This window comes from Salmo trutta, chromosome 20, assembly GCF_901001165.1.
Source record: "Salmo trutta chromosome 20, fSalTru1.1, whole genome shotgun sequence".
Classification (NCBI taxonomy): Eukaryota; Metazoa; Chordata; class Actinopteri; order Salmoniformes; family Salmonidae; genus Salmo; species Salmo trutta.
Genome location: NC_042976.1, coordinates 23,062,681 through 23,074,944, shown reverse-complemented (window position 1 = coordinate 23,074,944; position 12,264 = coordinate 23,062,681).

Here is a 12,264-nt window from a genome sequence, read left to right as displayed (position 1 = left end):
ATTATTTCAACATTTTTGGAAACTTTAGAGTGTTTTCTATCCAAATGATATGCATATTCTAGCTTCTGGGCCTGAGTAGCAGGCAGTTTACTTTGGGCACACTTTTCATCCAAAATTCCGAATGCTGCCCCCTATCCTAAATAAGTTAAGGGCTCCTCTATTCAGTCTGTATCACTGAAGTTCAGCAATATTCCCGCATTAGAGGAGACAGCATTCAGAGGAAACGCTGCACATGTCGTCTCAATCGGAAATTACCTTTACATTTCTATCTCGCATCTGTAAATCTCCAGCGATACAGATTGAATAGAGCCCTAACTTCAGCTAGATAAAGACTCCTGTATGTTGTAGCGCTCCTTGTGTTTTTAAATGTTCATCATTCCTGATCACGGTCCAAATCAATTTCCAAAACCACAACTTTCTTAGAAACCTGACGAACCTGTTCTCGGTGTTGTTGAAAAGTGTAATTCTATGCCAAAGGTGACAGCTCATAAACGATTTATAAAACAAGTTATAAAAAAATCATCCATCTCATTCAGGAGCAGGCTTTTGACATTCATCCCAAGCTTTCCCCTTTCACATCCTCCACACCCTGATTAGACAGTCCACTCAGTTGAGTCTTTCCTCTTATATGAGCAGTAAACATCACAATGTGTCGGTCGTTTGGTGAAAAGGCTAGTCTAGCAATCCACAGACACATCTTTGGCACCATGTTCTTCTTATTACACACGGCGTAATCTGAGAATGCCAGAAGGCCCGCAAGCAGCGTGATGACAGCTCCCGGGTTCACGACGGCATCCTCGGAGAATGCCAGCGAGGCTGCTCTGAGACAGGAGATTCCACAGATAAGATTAGAAACGCAGTAGAACCGAGAGTAGTGATCAGGAGATTGACCGCGTCCCATTGGCTGTGATGCACGGTGTGGTCAATATCTAGGCCGTGCTGCATGGGCTGCTCTGAGAGGAAACTGTTGAACTACTAGACTCTGTGTTCCAAATGATGAGATAAGGAGATAAGCATCAAACCTCAAGCAATAAACATTGCAGTTGGCTGACATTGGCCTGGTTTGACAGACATATAGAGAGATCAACAGTGGTGATATGGATTTCCCTTTCAGAGTTACAGCGAAAAGGTGTCATTATGAGTTATGATAAAACACACAATGGAAACTTTCCTGTGGCCATTCAATCTCCACTGGGGATTTTTCATGTTCAACGTCTTTATGTTGAGAAGAAACGCTGTGTTGTGCATTGGCTATAGAGAAACATGTTTGGCAACAACACTGCTCTCATTTTGAGTGTTTAGCTTGCAGCAGTTAATAACGTCATGATAGTTTTCCTCTGCGTATATAACGCATAGCTACTGAAGGCTCCAAATTGTATCTGGCAGTCTTAAAGTGTCCATAGTTATTAAGGGAAAACATAGTTTAGGGGACTTATAAAGCCAATGTTTGCATGTAGCTGTCTATACAAGCAAATACCAAGCTGAAGATGAGACATCCCAACTCTGGATCAAACAATCTCTCTGCTCCCTCCGCATAGTATGGAAAGAGGGGAGGGAGGACAGGATGGAGGGAGGGGGGAAATTAGGACCATATGAATTGAATTCCTGGTCCTCTGGCTGGGTGTGTAGCTTGTTGTTGGTGGTTTGGGAAGTCTGGAAGCCACTGGTTTGGTCTCAGATGTTGACATTGTCCTGGCACAACCCTTCACTGAGTCCCTACCATCGCTACAGTACGTCACACAGGTCACTTTACACACACACACACGCACGCACGCACATACACATGGCTGTACTTACTGACACAGAGAGACACATACAAACAAACACAAAGACACCTAGTATCTACTTTACTAACGTTTTTCATATGCTTTTCAGTTGGATTGGCTCTATTTAGTCTTGTTCTTACAGTGACATTATGCACGCAGAAGGACACATTGCCAAGTCTAAAGAATCCCACCAGAGAATCCACCAGTAGAGAAATGCCTGTTGGCCATAGTCTCCATCCAGCGTGCACATTCAGCAATGGTCCTAAGAAGCATACAGTTGAAGTCGGAAGTTCACATCCACCTTACCCGAATACATTTAAACTCAGTTTTTCATAATTCCTGACATTTAACCCTTGTAAAAATTCCATGTCTTAGGTCAGTTAGGATCACCACTTTATTGTAAGAATGTGAAATGTCAGAATAATAGTAAAGAGAATGATTTATTTCAGCTTGTATTCCTTTCATCACATTCCCAGTGGGTCTGAAGTTTACATACACTCAATTAGTATTTGGTAGCATTGCCTTTAAATTGTTTAACTTGGGTCAAACATTTCAGGTAGTCTTCCACAAGCTTCCCACAATAGGTTGGGTGAATTTTGGCCCATTCCTCCTGACAGAGCTGGTGTAACTGAGTTAGGTTTGTAGGCCTCCTTGCTCGCACACGCCTTTTCTGTTCTGCCCACACCTTTTCTATGGGATGGAGGTCAGGGCTTTGTGATGGCCACTCCAATACCTTGACTTTGTTGTCCTTAAGCCATTTTGCCACAACTTTGGAAGTATGCTTTGGGTCATTGTCCATTTGGAAGACCCATTTGTGACCAAGCTTTAACTTCCTGACTGATGTCTTGAGATGTTGCTTCAATATAGCCACAAAATTTTCCTTCCTCATGACGCCATCTATTTTGTGACGTGCACCAGTCCCTCCTGCAGCAAAGCCCCCCCACAACATGATGCTGCCACCCCCGTGCTTCATGGATGGGATGGTGTTCTTCGGCTTGCAAGCCTCCCCCTTTTTCCTCCAAACATAATGATGGTCATTATGGCCAAACAGTTCTCAGACCAGAGGACATTTCTCCAAAAAGTATGATCTTTGTCCCCATGTGCAGTTGCAAACCGTAGTCTGGCTTTTTTTAAGGCGGTTTTGGAGCAGCGGCTTCTTCCTTGCTGAGCGGCCTTTCAGGTTATGTCAATATAGGACTCGATATGTCGATATAGGACTCGTTGGCTCCAGGTCATCTATAAGTCTTTGCTAGGTAAAGCCCCGCCTTATCTCAGCTCACTGGTCACCATAGCAGCACCCACCCGTAGCACGCGCTTCAGCAGGTATACTTCACTGGTCACCCCCAAAGCCAATTCCTCCTTTGGCCGCCTTTCCTTCCAGTTCTCTGCTGCCAATGACTGAAACGAATTGCAAAAATCACTGAAGCTGGAGACTCATATCTCCCTCTCTAACTTTAAGCACCAGCTGTCAGAGCAGCTCACAGATCACTGCACCTGTACACAGCCCATCTGTAAATAGTCCATCCAACTACCTCATGCCCATACTGTTATTTATTTATTTGCTCCTTTGCACCCCAGTATCTCTACTTGCACATTCATCTTCTGCACATCTATCACTCCAGTGTTAAATTGCTATATTGTAATTATTTTGCCGCTATGGCCTATTTATTGCCTTACCTCCCTTATCTTACCTAATTTGCACACAGTGTATATAATCTTTTCAGTGTTATTGACTGTATTTTTGTTTATTCCTTGTGTAACTCTGTGTTGTTGTTTGTGTCGCACTGCTTTGCTTTATCTTGGTCAGGTCGCAGTTGTAAATAAGAATTTGTTCTCAACTAGCCTACCTGGTTAAATAAAGGAGAAATAAAATGTCAAATTAAAAAAGTTTTACTGTGGATATAGATACTTTTGTGCCTGTTTCCTCCAGCATCTTCACAAGGTCCTTTGCTGTTGTTCTGGGATTGATTTGCACTTTTTGCACCAAAGTATGTTCATCTCTAGGAGACAGAACGCGTCTCCTTCCTCAGCGGTATGACGGCTGCATGGTCTCATGGTGTTTATACTTGCGCACTATTGTTTGTACAGATGAACGTGGTACCTTCAGGCGTTTGGATATTGCTCCCAAGGATGAACCAGACTTGTGGAGGTCTACAATTTTTTTCTGAGTTCTTGGCTGATTTTTTTTTATTTTCCCATGATGTCAAGCAAAGAGGCACTGAGTTTGAAGGTAGGCCTTGAAATACATCCACAGGTACACCTCCATTTGACTCAAATGATGTCAATTAGCCTATCAGAAGCTTCCAAAGCCATGACATCCTTTTCTGGAATTTTCCAAGCTGTTTAAAGGCACAGTCAACTTAGTGTATGTAAACTTCTGACCCACTGGAATTGTGATACGGTGAATTATAAGTGAAATAATCTGTCTGTATGTCACGACTTCCGCCGAAGTTGGTCCCTCTCCTTGTTCGGGCGGTGTTCGGCGGTCGATGTCACCGACCTTCTAGCCATCGCCGATCCACTTTTCATTTTCCATTGGTTTTGTCTTGTCTTCCATCACACCTGGTTCCAATTCCATCAATTACATGTTGTGTATTTAACCCTCTGTTCCCCCCCCATGTCCTTGTCCGGAATTGTTTCTTGTAGTGCTTGTGCACGGTATGCTGGTATTTACCGGGTTTTGTTTGACCTATTTATTCTGTTGACGGTGGTTTATGGTTATTAAACACAACCGTTGTAAATCAGTTTCCGCTCTCCTGCGCCTGACTTCTCTGCCGCCAGTAGCAACGCATTACACTGTAAACAATTGTTGGAAAAATGACTTGTGTCATGCACAAAGTAGATGTCCTAACAGACTTGCAAAATCTACAGTTTGTTAACAAGAAATTTGTGGAGTGGTTGAAAAATGAGTTTTAATGACTCCAACCTAAGTGTATGTAAACTTCCGACTTCAACTGTATGTACTTAAATGGCAAAAATGTGTCTCAGATTTGTCTCATTTTGAAGTATTCAAAAGTAATTATTTTAATTATTTATTTTCTTTCTTATTCTCTCTCCACACAATGAGGCCTGAGTCATACTCGCATACATAGTGGACAAGCCATATGTCGACATTATTCATATCATCATTATTACCACAACAACCATCATTATCATCATCATTATGTAAAAAGATCACTGCACTGTGCATGGAGATACCAGTTGGAATAGTTGTAGTAAATGAAACAGGTGTTTATTGCTAAACTTGTGGTGCCCTCCTTGTGAATTACCTCAGTGAGAATGAAGGATCTGAATATAAATTATATTTGTTACCTCCCAGAACAAAGCGTTAATGTGTTTCCTGAAATGTAAGTGTGTTGCTGTTTGAAATTACAAGCCTCCCCTGAGATAAGAGTTAGAGTTTGGGACAGAGCAGGATTTTATGGGTAACTGCTGTAAATGCATCCTGAAGAGCATAGCAGCATCCCACCCACAGGACTTTACACCAACACACGATCTACTGGAAGAGTTCCTCTCATCATTTGTCAGATGACCATTGAGCTGTTTGAGAGTAAAAGGAAGTACATCACCATTCCATCCGGACCCACCATCACACACACTCAACCTTTTACGGCCTCCAGCCTGTCATCCACACAACGCTGAGATCATAGACCTAGGTTGAGAGGCAGATGACTGTCTGACTGAGTAATTGACTGTCTTAGTCACCGGTTGCTATTTAATACAGGAATAACTTAATCTGAGTGGAACTCACCTGATACAAGGATTACAGTGAGATTAACGCTACATGTTTGTGTGTGAGTCAACGGGGGATTCCCTCTCTCTCGCTTTGTGTGTGTGTGTACCACAAGCTTTCCTGTTTGACATTATTAACATTCCCTCGACCTCTGGGTATAATTTCCTGTTGCATGTCCGTGTCAGTGGGCTGGCAAATGATCCAAAACCGTAACACAAGGGATTTGTTTGTGGAATTTGTTCAATTAAAATGAAATTGAAACAAATAGGCAAATATCTAGGGTGTGTATCAAACCCAAGCCAATGTTTGGTGATAAATGTAAACAAAACAAAGAGTAACTACTTCAATCCAAGCGAATTAGATTGTTATGGATACATGCCATATAGTCCTGATGCTCAGCAGTGTGGTACCATAACTAATGCTACTGACATGACTGTAATCTTTACAGGAACAGAGGTGATGAGGACAGATGCATGTCACCATCTTACCAGGCTGACTTATAGCCACACAGGCTCGTGCTAAACCCAGGTGCTAAGGACACACACATCATATACCCATTTTCCATATCTTGTACTGATTTACCCCACAAGACATGCCATCAGAGGTCTTTTCACAGTCCCAAGTCCAGAACAGACTATGGATGCGCACAGTACTACATAGAGCCATGACTACATGGAACTCTATTCCGCATCAAGTAACTCATGCAATCAGTAAATTTTGATTTAAAAAAACAGATAAAAATGCACCCCAGGGAGCCAAGGCATCAGCTAATGGGGACCCATAATTAATACAAAAACTGGATTAGCTCTGATGATATTGACCCATTTGTCTGTTCTAGTCTGGCCATATAATGAGTAACTTCAATTCAATACGACTTTACTAATCCCATAGGGACAATTCGATAGGCATCTAGGGAGTCGGACAGTAAGGAGTCTTCCAACTGGAGATCCATGGTTCTAAGAGTTACACACAATGTGACGTTATCAACTCACCCGGGCTCTGACAAGGGCCCTTAATAGTCCTCTCATATTCGCACACCCAAACGTCTACACAACGTCCTGTAAATCTCCCACTGTTATTGTTTTAATGGTACTAATGTTAGTATTGTCCCAGTGGTAAAAACGTCAGCTTCAAACAGCCGACTATGTCTGGGCTCTACTGGAGTAAAGGCGAAGGGCGAGAGTATATAGCTAGTGAAAATAGATGGCCACGCTGACTCAGCGCTGAATGGAGTGTGTGTGTGTGTCGGTGTGTGTGAGCATGAGAACTGCTAAGCAACCTGACCGTGCATAACAAAGCACCCAGCTGCTTCGTAAATCGGATCTCGCAGTTATTTCCCCCAAAACCACAGAACCTCATAAAGTCAAGCACCCATGGTTCACTAATGGCATAAGAAGATGTATCAGTGCCTCTGAAATTTACTAAGGAAAACAACCCCGTAGAAACAAAACACCACTGGGTGTTTTAATCCTACTCCACCCCTCGGCTGAGACATTATTCTCATCAATAGACAAGACACTGAAATCATGTCTGTGGCCTGAAAGAGTCATGAGTCAAGTTCAATATGTCTTTGGTCTGTATTTAGCAGATAGTCATGGAACAGTCAACTTCCTCACACTGGAGACAGAGAAAATACCAGTCAGCAGTAATGGGTCTTTCAAGGTTTTATGTCCTGTAGTGTAGGTTCAATTCCATATTAACGTTGTCATGCCTTGTTTTGCCAATTGCATTTCATTGCTGTTGCACTTTGTGTTTTTACACATGTGCACAATAAAGTGAGCCGATAAATTCCTCTGCTTTGCCAAATGTAGCTTTTTTATGTACAGCGGGGACTATGACTATCTGTGTGTGAGTGGCTGTTATAGTTGTCTTTATAAGACTCCCTTTGATCCCTGAATCAGTGAGAAAGCAGCTAAAACAAAGGCTCAAGTTGAGTTATTGGCTAGATTGTGTGTGTGTGTGTGTGTGTGCGTGTGTGTGTACGCGTTACCCTGGGCAAGCCTGGCTAAATGTTTACTGACACAACACATTTGAATGGTTTTTTGTCTGCGCCAGGCATTGTGAAATTAAGTGACTTGAAAAGAGAACGAGTCACTGCGGAAGTCTATCCTGTATACTTCAAATGGAATATCGTTGTGAAATGCATATTTAAAGTGTGCAGAGGGCTGAATGTACGATAGATGCCAAATATTGTGAAACATTGTAAGCATTGTTCTAAAAGGGTTCGAACATTTCTGAATAACAGTCCAATTGTGCCAAAGGTCCTTTTCTGACTGCACTACCTCTCATGTTTAGGAACCAACCTCTCTTAAAAATGTGCAATTGTTATCAGACAGATCAAAATAAGAACAGTATGGGACCATTTTGGAGCAGAATGCGTAATCCTAGAACTCAGATCTCTCTCTGAGAGAAATGTTGAATTTCAACCTGATCAACTCCATATGCACCTCAGTCACATTTTCCATGACAAATCACTCCATCTCCAACCCAGTGAGAGCATTGATGAGAAACGTGCTACAAGCCATCTGAGGGCCCTCCAAATGGACGTGTGAAGGAAGGAGAGCTATCTCCAGACCATATACTTGTTAAAGCCAAGGGATAGGTCTATCCTACTAAGCTGTATGGAATTGTTTTAAGAAGGTCATACCAAGGATCATTTTGATATTTTATTTAGAATTTTAAGACCACTTCAAGTATCAAAAACAAACATAAAACAATTATTTAATGAAACATTTTATTTCGTCTTAGTGCTATTAGCCCATACAAACACATTGGATAACAGATTCACTACATGGGACAATAGAGAGTCCCCCCCAAAAAAATCTAAAGGAAGTTCGTTCTGAAGTGTCTGTCCTACGAATATCTGAGAGATATAAGAAAGATCAGGATTTATTTTTACATGTAATTAACCGCTTATTTTTGGAACTAAACTGTTTCCATAAACTTCCATTCATTTTTACAACTGGTACCAGGGGACCTTCAGATGAGTCTTGTGAGGCCTGTGGGCATCCTAGAGCAAAACATGTTTGTGAGAGTTTCACCTTTCCACAGAGGGGTAATATTAATGTGTAGGCCAAACTGTTTGGATGCTACAGACAGAAGTTGGCAGATTGGCTGTACCGACCTCAGACAAGTCCCAAGACCCTTGCGTGGGTCGTAGAGCAAAACGGAGAACACCATCGTGTTCGTGAGAGTCTCATCTTTTCATAATAAACCGTTCGGACAATACAGACAAACACCGCTATAGCTCTGTCACCTTTCACCACAGATGTGGAAGTGCGACATAGGCGGATGCGGTGAATTGAGACGCAGCCCATGCAACAACAACAAAAAATATCCCTAGCATAAACTGACAGATTTCTATGGGGATTTTTGTATTATGCTAATTAGACTTCCTCAGGGGTGCGGACATCAACCTTGGGGGGTTTTAAACATCTCTCAGAGCGGAGAACCAGCTTCACTGTGTTCTGGTCACATACTCCAGGAACACACTACAACCACCCACATCACATATATATCCCATACACACACTTTTCCCAAACACACCCATGTAATAAACATAATGAATGTCATTCATTTTCATTGCCTCCAGTCTGGTTCTAGGGATAGGCAACTAGATTCAGCCGTTGGCCAATTTGTGTCGGAGCAAATGGTCGGGGGGGCGGAAAATAATAATAATAATTTGTACACTGCAAATTGACCAAAAATAGATGGTATTTGAAAAGAAACACGATCACATAATACAATGTCTTTATTATCTCTTTTTTTCTGGGAATACTTGGGAACATATTTCCTAAATTAAACACATTTTAAGGTGAATTCCTGGGGATTTTACAGTCTATTTTTTACAAAAAACTTTGGGCTCCCAAAAAAATAACTTGCAGACAGATTTTGGACCCCGGACCACCTGTTGCCGACACCTGCTGTAGGGTGAAGAAGGGGGTCAGACCATATGACACCTGCTGTAGGGTGAAGACGGGGGTTAGACCATATGACACCTGCTGTAGGGTGAAGACGGGGGTCAGACCATATGACACCTGCTGTAGGGTGAAGACGGGGGTTAGACCATATGACACCTGCTATAGGGTGAAGACGGGGGTTAGACCATATGACAATAGCTGTATGGTGAAGACGGGGGTTAGACCATATGACACCTGCTATAGGGTGAAGACGGGGGTTAGACCATATGACACCTGCTGTAGGGTGAAGACGGGGGTTAGACCATATGACAATAGCTGTAGGGTGCAGACGGGGGATAGACCATATGACAATAGCTGTAGGGTGCAGATGGGGGTTAGATCATATGACAATAGCTGTAGGGTGAAGACGGGGGTTAGACCATATGACACCTGCTGTAGGGTGAAGATGGGGGTTAGACCATATGACACCTGCTGTAGGGTGAAGACGGGGGTTAGACCATATGACAATAGCTGTAGGGTGAAGACGGGGGTTAGACCATATGACAATAGCTGTAGGGTGAAGACGGGGGTTAGACCATATGACACCTGCTGTAGGGTGAAGACGGGGGTTAGAATATATGACAATAGCTGTAGGGTGAAGACGGGGGTTAGACCATATGACAATAGCTGTAGGGTGAAGACGGGGGTCAGACCATATGACAATAGCTGTAGGGTAAAGACGGGGGTTAGACCATATGACACCTGCTGTAGGGTGAAGACGGGGTTAGACCATATGACCATAGCTGTAGGGTGAAGACGGGGGTCAGACCATATGACAATAGCTGTAGGGTGAAGACGGGGGTTAGACCATATGACAATAGCTGTAGGGTGAAGATGGGGGTTAGACCATATGACAATAGCTGTAGGGTGAAGATGGGGGTTAGACCATATGACAATAGCTGTAGGGTGAAGACGGGGGTTAGACCATATGACAATAGCTGTAGGGTGAAGACGGGGGTTAGACCATATGACAATAGCTGTATGGTGAAGACGGGGGTTAGACCATATGACACCTGCTATAGGGTGAAGACGGGGGTTAGACCATATGACACCTGCTGTAGGGTGAAGACGGGGGTTAGACCATATGACAATAGCTGTAGGGTGCAGACGGGGGATAGACCATATGACAATAGCTGTAGGGTGCAGATGGGGGTTAGATCATATGACAATAGCTGTAGGGTGAAGACGGGGGTTAGACCATATGACACCTGCTGTAGGGTGAAGATGGGGGTTAGACCATATGACACCTGCTGTAGGGTGAAGACGGGGGTTAGACCATATGACAATAGCTGTAGGGTGAAGACGGGGGTTAGACCATATGACAATAGCTGTAGGGTGAAGACGGGGGTTAGACCATATGACACCTGCTGTAGGGTGAAGACGGGGGTTAGAATATATGACAATAGCTGTAGGGTGAAGACGGGGGTTAGACCATATGACAATAGCTGTAGGGTGAAGACGGGGGTCAGACCATATGACAATAGCTGTAGGGTAAAGACGGGGGTTAGACCATATGACACCTGCTGTAGGGTGAAGACGGGGTTAGACCATATGACCATAGCTGTAGGGTGAAGACGGGGGTCAGACCATATGACAATAGCTGTAGGGTGAAGACAGGGGTTAGACCATATGACAATAGCTGTAGGGTGAAGACGGGGGTTAGACCATATGACAATAGCTGTAGGGTGAAGACGGGGGTTAGACCATATGACAATAGCTGTAGGGTGAAGATGGGGGTTAGACCATATGACAATAGCTGTAGGGTGAAGACGGGGGTTAGACCATATGACACCTGCTGTAGGGTGAAGATGGGGGTTAGACCATATGACAAAAGCTGTAGGGTGAAGACGGGGGTTAGACCATATGACAATAGCTGTAGGGTGAAGATGGGGGTTAGACCATATGACAATAGCTGTAGGGTGAAGACGGGGGTTAGACAATATGACAATAGCTGTAGGGTAAAGACCAATGTTACACCATATGTAGTGCTGAGTGATTAGTGCTTTTTGAGGTTGGTTTGGTTTCGGTTTGATAATTTTTTTTTAATCAAAATGTAAACATTATTTTTTTTATGAATTTAATGCGCTATGCATTATGTGGATTGAATTCTTTAACAACACAGAATAAAACAATGAATAAAAGTCCCATGATGGTAGTGACTGCCCATGACTACATATTAACCATCAGTTATTCACATCACTTTAGGCCTACTTTAATAAAATATTTCAGTTAGTATATTACATTTGTTTTATTTTATTATTTTATTATTTCATTCCAAGTCATCAGGGCTCCTGAGTGGTGCAGCGGTGTAAGGCACTCAGTGCATGAGGTGTGTGTCACTGCAGTCCCTGGTTCGAATCCAGCTGTGTTTGGGAGTCCCATCATGTGGTGTACAATTTACCCAGCATTGTCTGGGGTAGGCTGTTACTGTAAATAAGAGTTTATTCTTAACTGACTTGCCTAGTTAAATTTAAAAAATGATCTGATCTCGATAGAGCTGCTGTCTGACAAAATCACTATTTTAGTACTTCTTCAATGTAAATAAGGCATACTTTTATGACTGCTGAATACCAATACCTTGCGAAGCAACTGCATCCTATGTACCCCCACTTGATTGCACATTCTTCTGTCTCTTACGTATCAGGTGGAAAAGAAACATAGACCAGAGTGGTGCAGCAGTCTAAGGCACTGTGTCTCAGTGCTAGAGGCGTCACTACAGACCCTGGTTTGATTCCAGGCTGTATCATAACCGGCTGTGATTGGGAATCCCATAGGGTGGAGCACAATTGGCCCAGTGTCTTTAGGG